Raw genomic sequence first — 21,099 nt, 5'->3', positions numbered from 1 at the left:
GGTGCCTAAAACTCTACAGGAAAGGTTTTACTATAAGAAAATTGTTCATAGAAATGTGAGTTCCTCCCCAACAGAATGTTCCTCTTCAGAGAGTAGTCAGTATTTTTGTAACTTATCATATGAATCAAAGTCAGTTTCCTTTAATGATGCTTGACAAGGCAAATTCCTGCCCAGGGAATGTTTCCTTTCCCTAGGAAGGCAGAAGGGCACATGAAGTGTGGCCTGATCTGCAGCAGTCTCTGAGTGCTAGATTTCCCTCTTCTTTTGCACGGAAAGACAGTTTTTGGTGTATCTGTGGAAAAAAATAGGTGAAACTAGCTCAGGGATACAGTTATATTCTTCTTTGCATGTTGATTGTAAATTATGATAAATAATGACAATTTTTAATCTGCAAATGGTGATTATTAAGCTATTTGTTTTTTTGCTATACAGCTCTACAACTTTTCAGTGTACATATAGATACAATGCGCAAGGCTCCACAGGCTGGAGACACCCATTGTGTGTGTTGTAGAGATAAGAAAAACGCTGACAGGAGTTAGTTATACAGGAAGGTCCATTACATTTCTTGCACCAGGTACCATGCTTTACAGCATTCCTTTCGCCACTATTCAATATAAGCAGGATAAACAAGGAAAACACATTCTTGACAACAAGATAAACGTAGGAAAGTAAAATAAACTTACAGCAGCTATTACCTGCCTGTTACAGCTTTTATATCAGTCAGGAGTATCTGAGCCACAATTTACTTTTTTTGCCAAGAACATATGTAATATGACAGAATCAATAGGTATCCCAATAGACAGAAATGGCCTTCCTCAAAACTGGAAATTTGGCCCCCTGACAAAGGACTGATTGGCCTCTGATGAAGAATAAGTTCAGTGTGAATGATGCTAAAATCATAGACAAATAGCTCATCTAATCTGTTGAATCATCAGGCTTGATATAATGTAGTTCACAGCTACTGAGCTCACTTGTTAGCATACACACTTCAGTGTTTCCCTTAGTTCTGGTTCTAATTTCTATATTTTAAAGAAAAGAGAAGTTTAATTCACCTTGAAGGTTTGCATCTAGCTTTTCTTTTTAATGTTTAAGCCGTTCCATTAGGAAAATCTTTGTGCCTTGTAAGGATTGTTATTTTTTTTTTCAGATATACTGAAAGGTTTTTCAGATCTGAATCCTCAGTAACAGTTAGATCTAACTGGCAGAGCCCAGCATGAGTCAGTTACTTAATGCTTTGGATGGTCTGATTCTCAGCCCTTTCTGTGATACAATTTTTTGAGCTGCAGCAAAAGGTAATAATCACTCACCAAAAGTAAATTCTGCTGCCAGAGCAGAAAGAACAGTAAAACAACCAGGAGGTAAACATCCATTCTAGCAATAACATCAACTACTCTTATAAGAATGAAAAGCTTATTTCAATTCTGTCTTATGAATGAGATGCAGTGTAGAAAGTATTAACAACGTATTGTCAATAATTGTCAATGTAGAAAGTAATGACATTTCTGAAAGGCCTATTTTAAGTACATTATTCCTTTTTATGTTTTAGTTTATTTTAGGTGATTTTCTGTGAAAGTGTTATCATTATATTTCTTATATTTGCCATTTTGTCATGAAGACATTGTTTCAGGAACTGGCAAATGCATAGTTGTGTCACTACACATCTAATGTCCTCATATGAGTCTTATCATGAAGTCTATGTGCATATTATACTTCTTCAATCACTATATATTTATTAAAGTTCAGTTTGTGAACACATGCTAGCATTCTATCAGTCAACATGTAATGGAAGACAAAAGTAAATATTTTGTCAGCATCCACATTTTTTTTAGGAAAAATAAGATGGGGCTGTGAGATGAAGGATTTGAAAAAGGGTAGGTTATGGATCAAGAATACAGTGAGAAATGTAGATTCAGTTCTCTTATTGTAAGACACCATAAAGAGATGTGATACTTAGGAATCTGCTTGCTGTTTGGTGTCTAAATAGTGAATTAAAAAAAAAAAAAAAGGTGTAGAAAGCAAGCCAGAACTTTGCTATAAGGATGTCTATGTACCAATTAGATTAGTTCAGAAGTGAAAACAGATAAAGTAGAATGCCAGATAACAGGAGAGAGGACCTTTAAACAATTCGTAGTACTTAAATATACCTTTGAAGATATGCAGTATTTAGTAGTGTTACTCCTGAGCATTTCCAGTGTTTGCTGGTTGAAAAGGTCCTTGAGAATATTGTGACTATTAATGCTTCCTGATTTGTGCTGTGAAGATGATTGCTTTTCCAGTCCGGTGGCTGGTATAGGTTTCAGACAGGATATGTAAAACTTCATTCTTTCACTGCAGATTGTGTCATAAAACCTCTTTATCCTGTGTAGACTTGTACTGCTTCAAAGTTATAGTTGATTTGAAACTTCTGCTGAGAGGTTACCTAAGTATAAATAGCATGGAGAAAAATCTCTGAGGGTGCATTTTCAACATGATAGGAGAGGTAATCATTCTGATCCTATTAACACCTAACAGGATTGTTTATAAAATCTTTCCCCTATCTACCATTTGCTTTTAAACTGCCTAGAGGTTTCCCTTTAAATCAGAAGACTTAATCTTACTCCCAGACAAAAGAAGCAGTATCTTAGCCATGGTTTGTAAGCCGTGTAGCTCATGGAGGTAAGAAGTCTGTGAATATAGGGAAATATTTAATATTTTTTTATTCCAAAACTAATCTCAATGCGGAAATACTTGAACTCATATGGCCAACTTTGTACGTGATCAAGAGAACCAAAGTGGGTGGGATGCCATAAGGACTGAACTTAGAGAATGATCTTTTTTAAAGATTATTAAATACATTGGTAGTATTTATCCTGTTTATGTACTAAGACCTGCACATAGACAACAAGCTAGGTTGTCAGAGTTATGTGTGCTTGATGATGTTCATTTCAGAGCTTGCTGACACTGTAGTCATATTATTTGCTTTCTATTTCTCTTATTTTTGGTTTGATTGGCTGGTTGGTTGTTTTTTGTTTAGTTGTGTTTTTTTTTTTTTTTTGCCATTATTTTGTACATGTTGACACAGTAGCCCAAGATAAAATTTCAAACATTTGATGCTTAAACAGATTCAAAACACAGTAAAATGGGATTCATCTACCCTGTTCTATTATTGCATACCACATCATTATCTTGTATTGCATCTTTTAAAGTAATTCTTTTGGATGAAACATTTAAAGATGCTTTTTTATCTGGCTGGCAAACACTTTGTGAGTTCAACCTGTTTCATAGTGAACTTGCAATAAATCTGATTAATAAGACCATTTTATTCTAGGTTCTTCCTGTTTCAATTCATAAAAAGACATAACTTGAGGGATTGAAAAGAGACGTAAAAATTAAGTTAAGGCTGGAAAAATACAATGAGAAACTTAAAGAGCTAAAACTACTTTTCCTAGAGAACTGAGAAGTTATTTGATTACAGCATATAAACACTTCAAAAGGATAAATTACCTTTACCTCAGCTCTTTAATCCATTAGGGAGAGACACATGAAATCAAAACACAAACAGGTTTTGTTTTTGCAGGTTGCCCATAGAACTAGTGCAGGCTCCCTCCTTGGGCTTTTTGAAGAACCACCTGGAGAAAGCCTTAACAGCCTTGTCTGATCCCAGGGCTGACCCTGCTTTGGGCAGGGGGGTGGATCTATTAGGAAGAACTTCTTTACTGAAAGGGTTGTTAGGCATTGGAGTAGACTGCCCAGGGAAGTGGTTTAGTCACCATCCCTGGAGATCTTTAAAGGACGTTTAGATTTAGAGCTTAGTGATATGGTTTAGTGGAGGACTTGTTAGTATTAGGTCAGAGGTTGGACTAGGTGATCTTGGAGGTCTCTTCCAACTTAGATGATTCTGTGATTCTGTGATACCAGGCAAATGCTAAGTATAAATTTGGTATGCTTTTTTTTTTCTTTTTTAATAGCTCAGTATTAATCATAGAAAAAAAAAATATTATCACAGGAAAAGAAGTAGATTCCCCATACCTTGTGTTTTGAAATCAAAGATAGATGTTTTTTGGGAAGTAGAGCTTTAGTCAACTGCACTACAGAGGTTCAGTAGAAAGGTATGCAAAATGAAGCAGTCTCTGCTCTGCAGAGAAATACTGAAATACTGTCCATTCTGTTATAAAATTTCTCATCTGAATTTAATCTCAGCAAATATACTTAACATAATAGATTATACAGACTGTATCTACATCTGTGTTAGTTGTTCATGGCCCTTTTAATTGTAGCTAGTGAGATAAATAAGCACTTCTGTTTTAGAACTATCTGTTCCAAACGACATCTGTCTTTGGTCAGAGGAACCACAATCTAAAACAGCTTATTTCTCTCTACTGACTACAAAGAGAAGCTTGGTTGACTAGTTCAGTCTAAAGTTAGGTGATACGAATTCCATTTGTACCTTCATTGATAAGTAATTGTGCATGTGATTAGGGGCTCCAAAATGCTGGACGTCTCATTCAGGGGACTCAAACTCATCTATAAAAAAACACCAGAAAATATGCTGTTAAAAATGATTCTGCACCTGCAGGAAGCTGATCTGGATCAAAGTAAGCCTTTAATTCTATATTCTTCTTTTTACTGAAATACTTTGAAAAACAAAGTGGTCTTTTGGTTTTATATATCAAGAATCCAGGTATTGTGCAAGTGTTAACAATACCAATAAACAATTAGAGTTGTATAAATCAAATATATCTTAAAACTGTTTCCATTTAATTTTTTATGCCTGATTTTCTTCTCAGCATTGGGAAGACAGTAATTGTGTCTTCATTGCTGTTGACTACAGATACCCTCCTAATTACACAGCATTTTGTAAAAGTGCACAGTATTTCTGATACAACTTTAATGTTGAGTAGTTGCTGCAACCATAATCATTCTGTAACAGTTCTTTGTGGGCACCAAGGGAGGTTTCGTGATCTTACCTTCCTACTGATAGAAAATATCAGCATCTGTTAGGTACCTAATGAGCTAATCCTTGAAGTGAATGTAAATTTCTTTTCTTTTGATAAACTAAAGGGTTGGGCCAGCTCTTCAGCTGGTATAGATATAACATGTTTATCCAATATTCAAGACTTTATGATTTAAGGAAAGATTATATAACCCTTATTCTGAATTTTAATATAATTTAATTTATACAGATTTACTCGTGAGTAGTCTCAAAGACTTCAGCAGATGTATATATGTGATTAAATGGCAAAAGGATTGAATAATCTGGATGAAAACCCATCTTCTTGCACACATATTTGAAAGTTGTTTTTTAAGAATGTCATATGCTCTTAAATATTTATATTCACTTTTTATTCTATATTTAATAACTTTATTTCTAAAATTTTAGAGTGTTTTTTGTCTGCCTCTGAGATTAGCAGGTTACCTTCATGAATGATGACCTAATTATACCCTACATAACTCAAGATCACATCCTCACTCAGAGTTCTGGGAGTTGCTTAGACATGACAGTAACTTTTTTCTCCAACCCCATCAAAATCCATGTATGAATTCAGGCTATTCAGCACTGCTTAGAATTGAGACCATACATAAATTTAAACTGTTACTCCTTTGGTTAAGTGACAAAAACCTTCTTCAACACCTTTCAAAAATAAGGAGATGAAAACAACAAAATCTGTTGCTCATAAATTTAGATCACTGGAATGTTCACAAGTACCCAGAATCCTGTTCAAAACCTTAAGGTACTTTTTCTTTTCTAATATACAAAACCCTTAAGAAATACTGACATCTGCTGTCAGTATGGGACTGGAATCACCCTGGTATGAGCTTTTGGATAAGTTACTACATTTTCCATCTTAGATGACCCCATGAGTTTCTCTGTGCGTCAGGATATCTAGTATTGTTCCTTCCTGAAGTAAAATATGCAAGCTTTAGATGAAGTCAGAGTGATTTGGGGAATCAGAAAAATTTTCTTTCTTTTGACATTGGTTTAAGTCTAACTTAATGATCAGAAGTGATTTTGTTGTGATTGTCAGTTAGTGGCTCGTATAAAGAGATTTTGTAGTTTGGATTTCATAGTCTCTATCTAGACTATCTATTTCTAGACTATCATCTTTTACTGAAGTAAAAGTTCACTCGGCGAAATCCATAACTGGAAGTTATCTCTGAGAAACCAACAGAATCAACCTGCATATTTCTCTAGATTTTATAAAAATATAAGTTAAAAAAATAATAATACAAAACAAAATAACAAAATTAGATAAAGAAGAAAATAAAGACAAAAAATTAAATAAAATTGGGGATACTCTCAGGACTCTACAAAAAAAAAGAAAAAGAAAAAAGCCTCCAACGATCAAGAATTTATACATTAAATTACTTACATATAAGTAAGAAATGCGGTGAATCTTGTTGTGTAGTATAAGTACTCTTATTTGTTCTTTATATGCTTCCTGTGGACCAGTTTTGGGCAGCTTGTTCAAATGTGTAATAAAATGTTAGCTAGGATTTCCTGGTAGTGGGGTAAAATAGATTGCCCTAGAAAGCATCTTAAGGTGCCCATGACAGAGTTGGGAGTCTCTTGCTGGATATGCTTAGTGGTTTTTGTTTGTTTGGTTGGTTGGTTGGTTGTTTTTTTTCTGTTTTCATTAGCTCTGTGCTATCAATGTCTAAAACTAAGTGAAATGAATTTTGAATGAAAAATATCACTGTAGCTCAGCAATCTGAACATGTAAACACTTCCAGATGTGGAAACCTGACTCTTTAGGGCTTTCTAGGTAAGTATCTCACAAACAGAAATATTTCTAATTGGTTACTCCTTTGCCTATCATTTAGATGTTATACATTTGTAGTATTGAAAAATATTCCTGAAGAGGTTTGGTTTTCTAAAATGCAAGTATTTCCAAGTTATTTGACAGCTCTTCATGTATTCCTGTTAAATATAACTGTAGCCTTGACATGTCATAAGTGCAACCATTTCTCTTTGAAAGACAATCACGTGAGAGCAGATTCAGGTGTATTGGCTGTGGTGATATTTTTATTATACTGTAAGTATTTCAGATAATTTTGATGAGAACACAGAAGGGCAGAACAGATGTCAAACATATGAAATAGTTGTAGGTTTTTGAAGGATCATGAAATTATGAACATCTATCTGATTGACCTTCATTTTTTCTAATGTTTGAAAAATACCATGTGCTATAATCTTACTATGGCTTTCAGTTAAAGGAATTGTAGGTACATCCTAGGTTTAAAAAGGAAAAAAAAAAAAAAAAGGCAAGAATAATGCAAGATTTGAATGTAGAGAAGATAAATATAGAGCCTCTGATTGATCTCTGTCCATTCTTCCAACAGTAAATCCAATAAACCTTCTTTCAAAATGTATTTGAATTGTAGTTTGATAAATGCCGCTAATAGATCTGACATTATTTGTGTTACACTATTTTTCTTGAGAGAAGGATTGACTATATTAAAAAATAAATCAGTAAATCAGAGGTTACTGCAGCACTTTGTGACATGTAGAGTGGAATTAAAAAAAAAGTTACAATGATTTTTTGAAAAAGCTGACTTTTTGTTTGTTTGTTTGTTTAAAAAAATAAAAAAAAAGCTTTTGATCTTCCTTTATTTTTTCTGAAGTAAGGATGAAGCAAAATACTGCTTCTCAATAGAAATTTTGATTGGTGTTAGCAGAGTACCAAAGAGGAAACAAAAAAAAAACAAAACAAAAACAACAAACAAACAAACAAAAAACAGCAGAAGAGTATGCTGGAAACCTCTACCACTGACTGTATCATCTTGGAAAATCTCTTTCTAACTTTCTGTGTCTCCCACCATGTGCTCATTGTGTGTCTTCATGTATGAAGTTCAGTTCTGGCCTGTAGCCTTCCCCCTGAAGACAGATTTCTGTGATTGACTGGTAGATTCAATCTTCACTCACCCTGTTTGAAGGGCTCTCATGTTTAGACCTCTCTGCTTATGATTTAGAAAGTATGATTGTCTCAGGCCTAGATAGAAGGTCTTAAAGGAAGATGGAGGAAATATATACTGGGAAAATAATTTAGACATCATGAAAAAAAAAAAAAAATGGGACAATCTCAGATTGGTGTGCAGAAGCAGTTGAGAACCCTATGCAGCCATTAGCACTGCTCTAGAGCTTTTAGTATTAGCTCACCGATGAAAGATGAGAATTCTCTGTAACTGACTTGTTCCACTGTCTTAGAGAGGTGTTTTCCATTACATTTTTCTCCACTTGTTTTGAAGTCTATATCTTCTATTATATAGGTAGCTAGGATAATTCCATAACGTATATATCTATGTTCTTCAATTATGCATTTCACTTGCTGAGCACCGTGATAAAGGAATGGACAGCAATGTCAAAGATATCTATTCAGAGGATGAAAGTGGGAGAAAAATCTCTTCTTTCTAGTCTGGGGAGAAAAAAAGAGATAGAAAGAGGTAAGGAAAAGAATCATACTTATGTGAGATAAGAAAAAAAAGAGTTGTGTATGGTTGAAAAGAGTGAATTGACAAGAAAGATGAGAACAGATAATTATATTAAAAGCATTGTGGGGGGAAAAAAAAAAAAAAAAAGATTAGTATTAGGGATAGAGAAACTTTCCTGGGTCCTAGAAATAGTAGTCTACACATTCAGATTATTAGAATGATACTTTTGATGTCTTTCACTCATTTCCAGGAGCAGCTGAGTAGTTTAGCATGCAGAGAACTTTCAGGCTGTCTTCATGTCCTTGCTCTTTTTTGGAGGTTAAAAATATTTCTTCAGGAGCTTTATGGGCTGCTTTGTCCCACTCTGTGGTCATGAACACATTTCCTTTAGCAGTATAGAGATAGGCAATCCATCTTGTTCTAAAGAGCACAAATGTCTTAAAGTCATTTTATTTCTCAGAAAGTCCTGAAACATTTTTATCTATCACAGGTAGACAGGTAAGAAATTGTCCAGCAGAGAAGTTCCTAGAGAAGCAACCAAATAGCCACTTCACACACACTGCTATACCAAACAGCATCAGAAAGAGGTGCAGCTTCCAACAAATCATGCTGAGGGGGAAATGGTGCACTGGCTCTGGTATAAAGGCTATGGATACATGAAGAGGCAGTCCTAGAGTCACAGAAAGACCATATTCCACCCAAATAAAATAAAATGTGGTTGTCTTTCCTTCTTATCATTCCAGAGCTTAATTTATTTCTAACCTTTGAATTTTGTCACTGTAGGTAATCTCTCATGCTGAGCTCTAGGATTAGGGGAACACATGAGACCACTTTTTGCTTTATTCTTTCTTACTGAACTTCACCTGCAGTTTTCACCAGGTCTTTCACATAGTCATAAAGGGAGGCTGAGTCAAAGACTTAAATGTGTTTCATTCTTCACAGCATGTGAAGTATGAGATTAGAAAGAAAAGGACCTATTTGAGGTCAGAGTTTTCAGAGGAAAACAGCATTTACTCTCAACCCACAGAAGATCTTGATTTTGATTGACTTAATTTGAACCCCTAAGGTTCTGGGGGAGAAGGAGATTTCAGTTTCCTTTGTTTTGTTTTGGGGGGTTTAAAAAGCTAGTTCCTACAGAGTAATTTTGAACATTACAGAGAAAAAGTTAAAAAGCCTGTTTCAAATACTCTGTTTGTTCCATAATGAAAACATTTTAGCATTCAAAGTTCAATCAGCTCTACGCTTTAAAAGTATTTTCTAAAGTGAATATTTACAAGAGCTAAAAAAGCATGTTTCTCTTCGTATTTACACCAGAATTTTCCTATTCACTTGAGCGAATTTACTCCCTATATATGTAGGAATAAATAAGAAAATAATTTGACTTCAGCTGTTAATTTTAGATTACAAAATCTTTCATTTCACAACCTCTTAAATCCCCCCATAACAGTAAAATAGGATAAGTAGATAGCTAGGTACTGGGATGAAACGTGATTAAAATGTTCTGTAATGCTCAAAAGAAAGTTAGGCAAGAAGCTCCATGTACTCCTTACCCTGTTTGTCTAGAATTAAACAGATCAACTCAAAACAGTTAATACTTTAGGTGTTAGACAAGGCTGATGGCAAGCAAATAAGGAAAAAACAACTTTGCTCACAATCCTCAAGACTTTATGGTCCTATTGTCCCCAAGTTTCATCTTTCTCATCATTCAGGAACATAAGTACTTAAGATGCTTATTCAATTAATCAGTCAATTTATCTTATTTAGGTGATATAGTGATCAGTAAATGCTGGAACATTAGGGATCAGATGATAAAATTAATTGGAGTATGACCTCCCCTCGGGATCTGGCTTTGTTTCAATATACAAGTACTCTGCATACACGGCATCACACCCATGCTTTCAACAGCTGTACTTACTATGGCTTGTGGTGTCTATTTCAAACTACAAGTACTCAGGTTCTGTTAGTTTATTCCTCTGCTCACTCAAGCCTCTCAGCAGGCTTAACTGTGAGTTCACAAATGAGAATTACACAGTCAGATTGCACATCTTTCCTCTTCTTCTGTCAAGATCTCCCCAGATGACCACGCACCTCCAGTCATTTGGGTTCAGGTACATGAGACATAATAAGACACACATCAGGGTAAATTTTATGTTCTCTGTTCAGTCTGTGAGACTCTAGCAAAGCTCTGTACTGAGATTTCTTTTCATATTTTTTTATTACCTTCCCAAAATAAACTAAATTCTGTAAAGAAATGGAAGAGAATGAGTTCTCTGTGTGGAAGATATAGTTTCAGACAGGAAGCGAACAACTGCCTGGGAGATTGAACTGTTGTATCTTCCATGTTATTGTATGTGCTTAGAGGTTTTCTCTATGAAATAAAGTCCGTTTATCTGAATATAAAGAATAGACTTTCTAGGTAGATCTGTCTGATTTTGAACTATTTTATTTATGGGAATTGCATTCTGTCAGTCATGACTTCCGGTATCTGGAATAGTGTTAAGGACGAATTGTAATGAGAGATTTCAAACTACATGTCACTTTACAAATTAGGAACAGTGTTGGCCAAGGGCTTCTATGCCATGACTGAAAGAGCTCCCAGTCAAAGGATTCTGAAAGAATAGGAGCAGCTGAGTGCTAAGTCAAATGCATTTGACAACATATCCATCTATCTCACTTACTATCCTCTTACTTCAGTTCTTCAAATACAATGAACTAGGACAAATCTTGATGCAAATGAAATCAAGGCAGCACTGAGAACATCCCACAGGTGATGAAGACTCTAAACCAACTGTGCTGGGAAGCTAATAAGGAATTGAGTCCAGCAGAGCCTTAAAGAGTAGTAATTTCTCTATGACAATATTGGGCTGGAGGGCTCAAAACCAGCACGGTCAGACATTGCCTTTTGGATTAAGCAGTGAGAGTTTTACCTGTCCCAGCTGCTTCTCATTTATAACCATCAGGAGATTTCCAGCCTATAGCTTTGCTGATAGAAAGGACCATATAGAAGTATATGAGTGTACACTAATGTGCCTCAGACGTGTCCAAAGAGCTTTTCTTTTTTTTTTTTTTTTTTTTATGACAGCTTTCCCTAGCTGGGCTGTGGCAACACCTCCTATACCTAGGAAAAAAGAATATGAATAATAGTTTAATGTGGTAACACTTGAAAATGACACACTTCTTTGGAAATACAAACTTGCTATCCACTCAGTAGGAATGGAATGGGAGCTATGAGATCCAGGCTGCCTTAATCTTTCATGGTAGCCTGAATAGTTCTCTACATTGGGGTCCATATCAATAAATAGTATTAGATTTCTATTTTTTAGGAAAGGCAAGGCAATAATCAAGTGTGAAAATTTGGCCTATTTGTTGTTTACTTGGAGCCACTGAGAAGATATTCATCCTAGGAGATACACATTCTATTAAGTCTGGAAGTAAAATAATGTAGAACTCTACCTAAATGACAGAGAAGCTAAGGGTTGATTTTCCTTTCTAGGTCTGCTAAGTGATTTTACATATTTTTTAAAATGCATGTATATATGCATTATATATATATATAAACATGTATTATGTGTATGCAGGTATGTATAAGATATGTGAGCTGATTTCAGTTGTGCAAGGGAGTAGAATGAAGAAGGCACTTGTGGTAGGTTGGAATCAGGCTATTAATAATACTACTTCATCATATGTATGTTCTCTGAGGTATGATATTGGAAAAGAAAAGAAGGGAGAAAAGAAAAAAAAATAAAAAGAAGTATCCCAAGACGATTATTACCAAGGACAAGGCAAGCTGCATCATACCGAAGAACCTTCTTTTCATTTTAAATTTTCCTTTTGGGGAAGAAAGAAATAAAACCATCACTTCATTCACTTTAAATAAATTAATTTTTATTTTAAACCATGACCATACAGATTTAACTATACTGATGAATACCAGTTTAGGTCAGCTCCTTTCTGAAAAATGCAGTTCACTCAGTGGAAATGCACCATCACTTATGCAAAACTTATCCAAAAGGATGCTTTTGAAGACGTTGGAGCTCAGAAGATGGTGGCCTAGAGTCAGAAAATGACTACTAAATTTAAATGAAAATCAGTTTGCAGTATGTACTGTCCATATTGCCTTAAAATACAGTTATAAGTCTTGGTAGAAAACAGCATGAAATTGGGGTCATACATCTATGCAAATATTAAGGTTTTACTCTTGAATATTATCTCCAAGAAGGAAAGATTATTCCTTTGTAGTGCAAAACACACTACTTAGTAAGAATTGGCTATAGGGATAGTACTGAAAAATGTACAGTAAGAGAAAGAGAAATTCATTTATGGAAAGGCAAGTCATTTTTAGAACTTTTTACATAATTTCTTGTATATATGCAATATTCTTATATCTATTGGTTTAGAAGGAGGATAAAAAAAAAAAAAGAAGGATCGACAAATTGCTAAGAAGGGTTTAGAGCATATAGCTTTTAGAACTTCTGCTAATGATCTGATTGACTGAAATTAATATTTCATACTGACTTGTCAATTCATTCAGAAAAAAGAAAAAAAAAAAAGGAATACTAATTTTAATTTATATCAAAGTTTGGAAAGTAGAGCAAAGACGTGTCTTCTAAGCTGGAATCAAAGCATATGAAAAGTACAAGTAAATTTCATCCTTTTCTCCTGTGTTGTGTTTGCTGTGCACATAAACGCTGGCCATTCCCACAAGTGAGTAAGCATCCCCTGAATAGCCTATGCCAGGAACTGGGTCACTCCTAAGATGGGGGAGACATTCATTAATGTTACTGCTCTGAAGAGGAGGGAAGAAAAACACATAAATCCTTGTTTCCCAGTGGTCTATCCACATGAGCAAACCACAACAGAAAAGGAATGATGAATTACTTTCAGCACACTTTATAAAGAGTCCCTTAGTTCTGTTCAAATACATGTAATTAAATAGTTACTGAAATTTGTATATGTACAAATATTTTGAAAGATGCTTCTGCATAAAAGATAGGTACTGTTCTTATCAACAATTTCCACCAGGTAGTCTGAATTGAAAGAAACATAAAATTGTGGCATAGTGTCTTTTCAGACATAAGAAATTTTCTGCCGTTGTACATGTTAAAAAGCTAGTGGTACAGTAACAAAGGTATTATTTATGACTTGAGGATTTCTAAGTTAACCAAAGTATTCAAATTTAGGCTTTTAAATAGTCAGCTATTCAAGGAAATATTTGCACCAAAAGGGTTGAGCAATGCCCATATCAGATATTTATTTATCACCAGCATTTACACTACCCAATTACTTCTCAAGAGGGAAAAAAAAAAAAAAAAAAAAGCATAACAGGTTAAGTACCTGAGTCAACACTTTCAAAACTGAGCATGCTGAGCATGTACATTTATGGATCTGTTTTTATATTTCAGCATCTCAATAGTAGTGTCTTACTTTTATATATCATGAGTGCATTGTCACTCCCAATAAAATACAATAAAATTCCAAACCACTTATTTAGTTGATTAAGAGTCAGTAGAGAAATCTGTGTCACCCAATCTTGAACACAGGATGAGCTGATTTTAAAACATGTTTAGTATCTCATATTCTTTGGTGGCTATGGGGAGACCTGCATTTATGACAGAATTTCTATTCCATTAACTCTGCCTACCCATAAAAATTGGAGGTGGGGAGAGGAAGGCATTAGTTACACATGGGTTTTAAATTTCAACAGATAAAATGTGGGTGATTGAATGGAAAATATGTTATACAGATAGTACAATATGAGTAGATTGTCTGGGGAGTTTAGGGAATCTCTAACCCTAAAAATTAGAGAGCTTTCTATCAGAAATGGTTTAGGCATATCCTGAGGGGTTGGACTGGATTACCTGGATCACTTATATTCCCATTCTACAAGTAGTAAAACAAATATTTGAGGTTGGGATAAGAGTAGAGTCTTCCAGCTTGTTCCACAAGACCAGATAAAGAAGCACAGGTATAATAATTTTCTAATATTTAATGGTTTCAGTTGGAAATCATTACATTTATGAATAAACATTTCATATATTTCATGGCATGTTTAAGTTTTTAGATAAGTCTTACAAAGGAGGCTGGTAGAGGTGAAGGTCTGCCCAATTAAAGGGAAATAAAAAAATCTACAGCAAGAAATTTATAAAAGGAGAAAGGGAAACAAACAAGCAAAAAAAAATCGGAAAATGAAGAGAATATTTTACTAATCTTTTTTTTTTGGCAATCACTTCTTGGAAAAGTGATCCACACCTGAACTTGTGATTGTACCCATCTCCAAAAACCACGTTTGGAAAAATATAAATTATGTGGCTTATCCCTGCCATATTTGGCCCATTTGTGGCCCTTGTCACCAAACAGTTGCTCTGGGAACATCTTTTTTCTACTCTGTCTCCAGCAGCTGCCAGTGGAACAGACTGAGAACTTCCCAGCAGAACAGCTTCTAGTCTGTGAAGTGTAGGGACAAAAGAAGAGAAAAATAATAAATCATCTGTGATTTTTTTTTTCCAGAATAATTAAATAACTGTGCAACTCTTCTTTTCTTTGTACTGCGGAGCTCCGTTCCCTCCGTTTAACATTAAATACTTTTCTCTTACAAACCTGGGACAATACTGACATGAGCTGTGTATGATAGCTCTGAGAGCCTGAGAAATTCCCCCATGTCCTGTGCTTGAGTCATGACTTGCAGGTAGTCAAAAACACACTCCCAGTTGTTTTGTCTTGCAGTTGTGGCTTGGATGATTAGTGAGAATTGATAATTCACCCTCATCCATGGTGATGAAAAGGAAACTGTCTGTAAGACCACTGTGCCATTAATTCATTTCCATTGGTTTCACAGAAACAAAAAGCAGAGAATCCAGCCAGAAAGCACCTGACCTGGGATATTTGCCTATGAGAGCTTATCCTCCTTCAATGGATTTGTAATCTTGCAATTACATAGCTGTGAGGTATTTTTAATTGGTTGTCACAACTGACCTGCATTTATCATGAATACTCTGGCTAAGCATACCAGCTTTCAAGCTCCCCTACAACTCAGTGCTCTGGATGTCTCATCAGTAATGACAAGCAATTAGAAAAGGTTCATTTAAGAAATTTAAACAATTTCAATTTTTTTAAATAGAGTTGTATTGTTAAGACACACATCTGACATTCCCCTAATTTCTTCTCTTTCTCCTAAGCATCTCCCAATTCAGGGAATAATTAAAGGATGGGAGAGGTAAGAATAACTTGAAGTAACAGAAAAAAATAGCCTTTCAAAAATATATTCTGTTTCAAATTACCCTTATCAGTGCTCAAGCCATTCTCACATTCATGTGGGTCTCAGAGGAGCACACTGTCAGCATGCAGCATGAGGGAGATGATCCTAGCACTGCAGATTTTATTTATTGGAGGAAAAAAGGATTGAGGGGGGAAACTGAGACACAGACTGGCAACATGACCTACCTGAGTCATTGCTTATGGCAGTAGTAGACCTCATTTCTGTGGCAGTGGCCTAAAAAATGTTTATATTAACTACATCTGATATTGACAAATTTTTACTCCTATCTTTTGACTTTTGCTGAAGGGTCTCAAGTGTTTGTTCACTCGATATAACAGAGATATAGCAGTGAGAGGAAACAATTATCCAAGAGGTGTCAAAAACAACTAATCCTCAAAAATGACAATAGCTCAATTTTCAAACAAACAGCATGGTTTCTTGCTTGATTTTTTTCACTTACCAATTTCAAGAATTTGAAACTTATACATTTTTAGAAAAATGCATTTCTGAAATGCTTAAATGTACTAATTAAGCACCTCTTCCAGCCTCACATGTGAATACTATTTCTATGAATCAGGACAAAAAGTCAAGCTTGATCTCTATGAATAGTAAGTTAAGTATATATATCAGTTTTAGAGCAGATTTCATTGTATTCTTTATGGTTTGAATCTGCTGTATAAAAACATGTAACAGATCTTATTCTTTAGTTTGTATTTGACAGCATATATTCTTGCAATTCCTTTATTCTTTGCCTTTAGATAGGGAATTTAGAGTTGTGATTCATTGTCAAATTCATTATTTTGTGCTTTGTAGTGTAATGGTGTAGAATTTACATCAATACATTTATTACATTGCCCACACTGTATTTTCAACTTATTATGCATTTCAGACTATTTTTAAGTATGTACAAATTTTGTACGTAAAACATTTAACAATTTTTTTGTGTGTGTGCTTTCTTATTTGACAAGGTTTTCTAATGACATCTTCCACTTAGGTGTTTGAAAGTGATTTTAACAAAGAAGTGGTTTATTTATACTTAAAAATGTAGCAGTTCACATTTAAAAAAAATGAATTATATTTTCCAGTTCACCCGCTTTTGGCATAACAAGAAACACTTTTGAGCTGTATACCTCTCTTTTTAATTTGGCTTTAATTTTGGGCTACTTACCAACTCCTGGTTATAGTACAACATCTATTTTCTAAACCATGTGAGTCAATTATATATTAAACTAAAATGTCATAATTAATTTAAAAAGAACCTATTCAGACATTGTGACTTGTGTGCCCCAGCATGTAAGTAAAGGTTGGAATCGCCATTGTGTTTGCACTGTGTTCTGCAACTAGAGATGAACAATATTGTCTTTGATTAAACTCCATCAGGACAGTTTTAGCATTAACATCCTATCAAGACACAGTTACCCAATAATATTTCACAGAAGTGAAAGAAGATACTTCCTTATACAATAAAGAAGACTCTAGATTATGTTGCTGTAGGAAAGCTTGATGATTAATGGCTCTTGTTAAGATATACTCGTCACCTGTATATAGTCCATCTTTATGGGATTCTTCCAGTTGATCTTGAAGATCTAGTCAAACCACCTGCACGTACTCACAACCAAAGCTATTTGTGACGTAAGGCTAATACATTTCCAGACACTAGCAATAGAAGAGGTTCCCCAGCAGACAGAAAAGAGTGAGCCTGGGGGATAATTCAGCAGCATTTGTACATCGTCGTTAATTTATCAAATCCTAATGGTGCCTTTTCTTGATACATATGAATCAATCTGTCAGCTTGGAAATGTTTAACTGCTTTTTGTCATTCTTAGAGTTTTCTGTTTGTGCCACAGAGATTATTTGCTCACATATGCGTCAGATTTGACTAGGCTAATAGATACCCCAAGCCTCTAACTATATACAAGGCCCTCACACTATGACTCAACTGACTTTGCAGATGAATAAACAAACAAACAAACAAATAAATAATAATAATAATAAAATATATTCATAGATACTTTTATATTCAGTAGTCCTATCTGCAAGAAAATCAATTCTACCTCCTATTTCTCATAAATAATCTTGCCCATCATGCATTGAGATTCTCAGGAAATGTGGGCTGGTGAAAAAGTAATTCTTCCTCCTACAGAAAATTCACTGCTTTACTGAAGTCAGGGTGTTCCAAAAAAATAAGCCTATGTGGTACACACTCCAGAGTAATAACTGCCTGGGTACTGAGAATCATGTTAGCCATTGTATCTCCCCCTGCTATGCAGCCTGAGTGGCAAAAGACGTATAAAACTCAGCACATCAGAGCACAGGACTCAGTAAGGATAAGAAAACTACCTTTGCAATAATTGTGCAGCTGAAAAAGGTGCTTGTTGCACCTATATGTGTAGAACAACACTATGCAGACTTTAACCGAAGCTTGTTTTAAACCCATACACAAGCACACTAATAAAATGTAATGCTATAAGCTAATAAAGGCAGTATTGCCATGCTCATAACAGGCATTATGCTAGCTGGGCTTTATGTTCATTTTGCAAGGCTCCAGTCTTGGAGTGTTACACTTGTTACCAATTTCTTACAGGAAATTGCTGGGGGAAGGGAACCATGGTACCAGGTGTTTCTTGCTCAGATGTAGAGTTTAAGCTTGAGATATGAGCAAAAGCCTTGAAAATATGGACACAGGTTGCAAGGAGACACCTGACAATTACAGTTTGCTGGTGGTCAGCTATTAGACATTAAAAAAGCACAGCCCTGAGAAATGGGGAGAAGGACTAAGTCTTTTAAAAATAAAAATAAATAAATAAAAGAATATATATATACATATATACATATATATGTATATGTATATTTAAAGCAGCAACTAAGCAAGGGAAATAAAACAGTGCCCATCAGAATGAGGTCCCTGTTGTGACCAGGGAAAATGTCTCCTTCTGCCTCTGTACCAAGTATCAAATAGCAGATTGCCCAGGGTGATAGCCAAAGACTGGGAACACTCTAGAAATCAAACATCTTACAAAAGGACAAGATCTTGAATTTGAGAGGGTGGGTGGAACTGAGAACTCAACCACTTACCTGCTTCAGTTCTGGCTTCCCCTGTTGATGAACTCTTGTACCTGATCACCTAGATCTAAGCAACTAAGACCATCAAGGACTTTACCCATAAGAGCTAACAATACAAAATTAGATTCAAGGTGGTGTAAGATTTTGTTATTAAGCACTGACTACTTACATAGTGGTAATGACTGAAAGATGAGTGAGAACTATTAGCATAGAGTGTGGTGTTTATTAATTTCAGTCTTGAAGCTAAAAAAAAACTTTATTTTAAATTTTTAAAACTGTTCTGATTTATCAGTCTTCTAATAAGTCCCATCACAGGCACCTCATGTTCCTTTGCAGATACATAAATACATGTATACATCCATATATATCCAACTGCAACAGGTTAATCTACATGAACTACAGTCAAAATGATATTTTTTAATGTTCTATCTCAATGAACTGTAGAGAGATGGGCATATTTGATCACCGACTTTTAAGAATATCTTATCTTTGAAAAATTGTCCCCAGGAAACATTTATAAATAAATACAATGTTTGGCTCAGCCATTCATAAGTGTGGCCAGCTGGGACTTAATGAGAAACTGCCTAATAAAATCATTTTCTTTTACCTGTGTGTATTTTAATTTTTTCTGTCAAAGGATCCTCATTGTGCGTTTGTGAACTAGCACTCTGAGTTAATAAATTTCTTTTGAAAGGGAAAATAATGACGACTTTTCAGAAAACACTGTTTTTTTGTTTGTTTGTTTGTTTTGAGAGGTGTGTTTGTTTTTGTTTTGCATAAATTTGTATGGCATGTTCATATATATTTGTGTTGTGTATTATGAGACATTCTGAGATTTTCTTTAAATCTATTGTTTTAGATTTGCAATTAAGCTTTATAAGCACTAAGAAAATCATTTATTCATTCATTCATTCATCTCATAAACTTCACAGTTCAGCAGTACAATACCAGGAAAGGGCACCTAGAAGTAATTAAAATATTTGAATTACATTCTTCACACTCACCTGCCATCATCTATTATCACTTCTGTATCTGAAGTACTTTGTGAAATGTCCATTGCCATCCAGATATTTGATAGGCTGAATGCTTAAGAAATAGTGAACTACTTTAAAAATACTTTTGTAATATTTACATGAATTGGCAATGGAAGAAAGGAAAAAAAGGAAATAGAAGTGATCAGTTATGTGCAAGTTAGAGGTGAAAGCTCTTATTTTCACCATCTAATTGTTGCTGGATTTACACAAGGGTACACTTCTGAGAAGATAAAGTTTTATGTTTTTCAGATATTTTATGGTTTGTTTGTCATGCTAAGTAGTCCAGTGTTCATAGCTGTGGCATGTTCAGACTAGTATTTTATTACTGCTCTCATATAGATAGGTGCAGATTTACTTAGTTTTAAATGTCAGTGAAGTAGTTGTCTTTCTAAATGTCATGAATTCCCTGTACAGTCAATGGAGAAGCAAAATGAGAACAAAAGTAATTCCATTCTAAATTAAAAGTTAAAAACAGGTCATATAACCAGAAGCTTTCATGAGTTTATTTCTCTGTATTTGAAGAATCAAGATAGGTCCAATAACTATGCTGCAAGTAAGTTTGTCCAAATGTAGGTGGTATGATTCTTACCCCACCTGACAGCACAAGTACACCTTAACTATGCTAAGTCCTTCATGTATCCTGCAACCTATTTCTCCTTTTATGCACATTGCAGAGTTGATGCTTTCCATCATTATTTATTATTTTTAAAATTAATTTATTTTTTCAGTTATTTAATTATCTACAATGCTTCCGCTGGCTTTTTCTACATTTTGTTGCATTTTTTCTGCTCTCTCAGTTGCTGGCTTAAATGAAATATTTAATGTGCTGTGACACATATAAAGGTTGGATGTGCAAAATTGAGCTAGTGGTTTAGTCTGTATCAATTGTATATTGTTTATGAACAAATTAAGCCTTTGAAAGCTGATATGAAAGATGGATAGATCTCTGTTAGTGCAGCAGTACTGAAGTCTAGAGTGGAGAGGCACTTTGAAATCAAACTGATTGTTTCTTTATTTATTTACAAAAGAAATGATACAGCCATCTTGTACGCATTGACCGTTATCTGTGAAGATTGTCACTGGAAGAATTAGGACCCTGAATAAAAGACCTAAAACAAAATGTGTTGAGCTTCTTGCACTCATTTTACAAGTCAAATTCAACAGTGTTCTTTGAGGTGTCATCATGACTAAGAAAGAAAAAATTCCATTGAGAAGAATGGTTGACATGAAACAGCACGCTACTTTTACAGTTCTGTTAAAAAGCAGATACCAGGTTAACAAAAACAAAGCTACAAATCAGTGCTTGAAATTAAAGCCTGGGTAAAAAGGGGAGTTCGA

This window comes from Anser anser (assembly GCF_964211835.1).
Source record: "Anser anser genome assembly, chromosome: 1".
In the NCBI taxonomy this organism is placed as follows: domain Eukaryota; kingdom Metazoa; phylum Chordata; class Aves; order Anseriformes; family Anatidae; genus Anser; species Anser anser.
Note: the sequence above shows the minus strand (reverse complement) of the source record.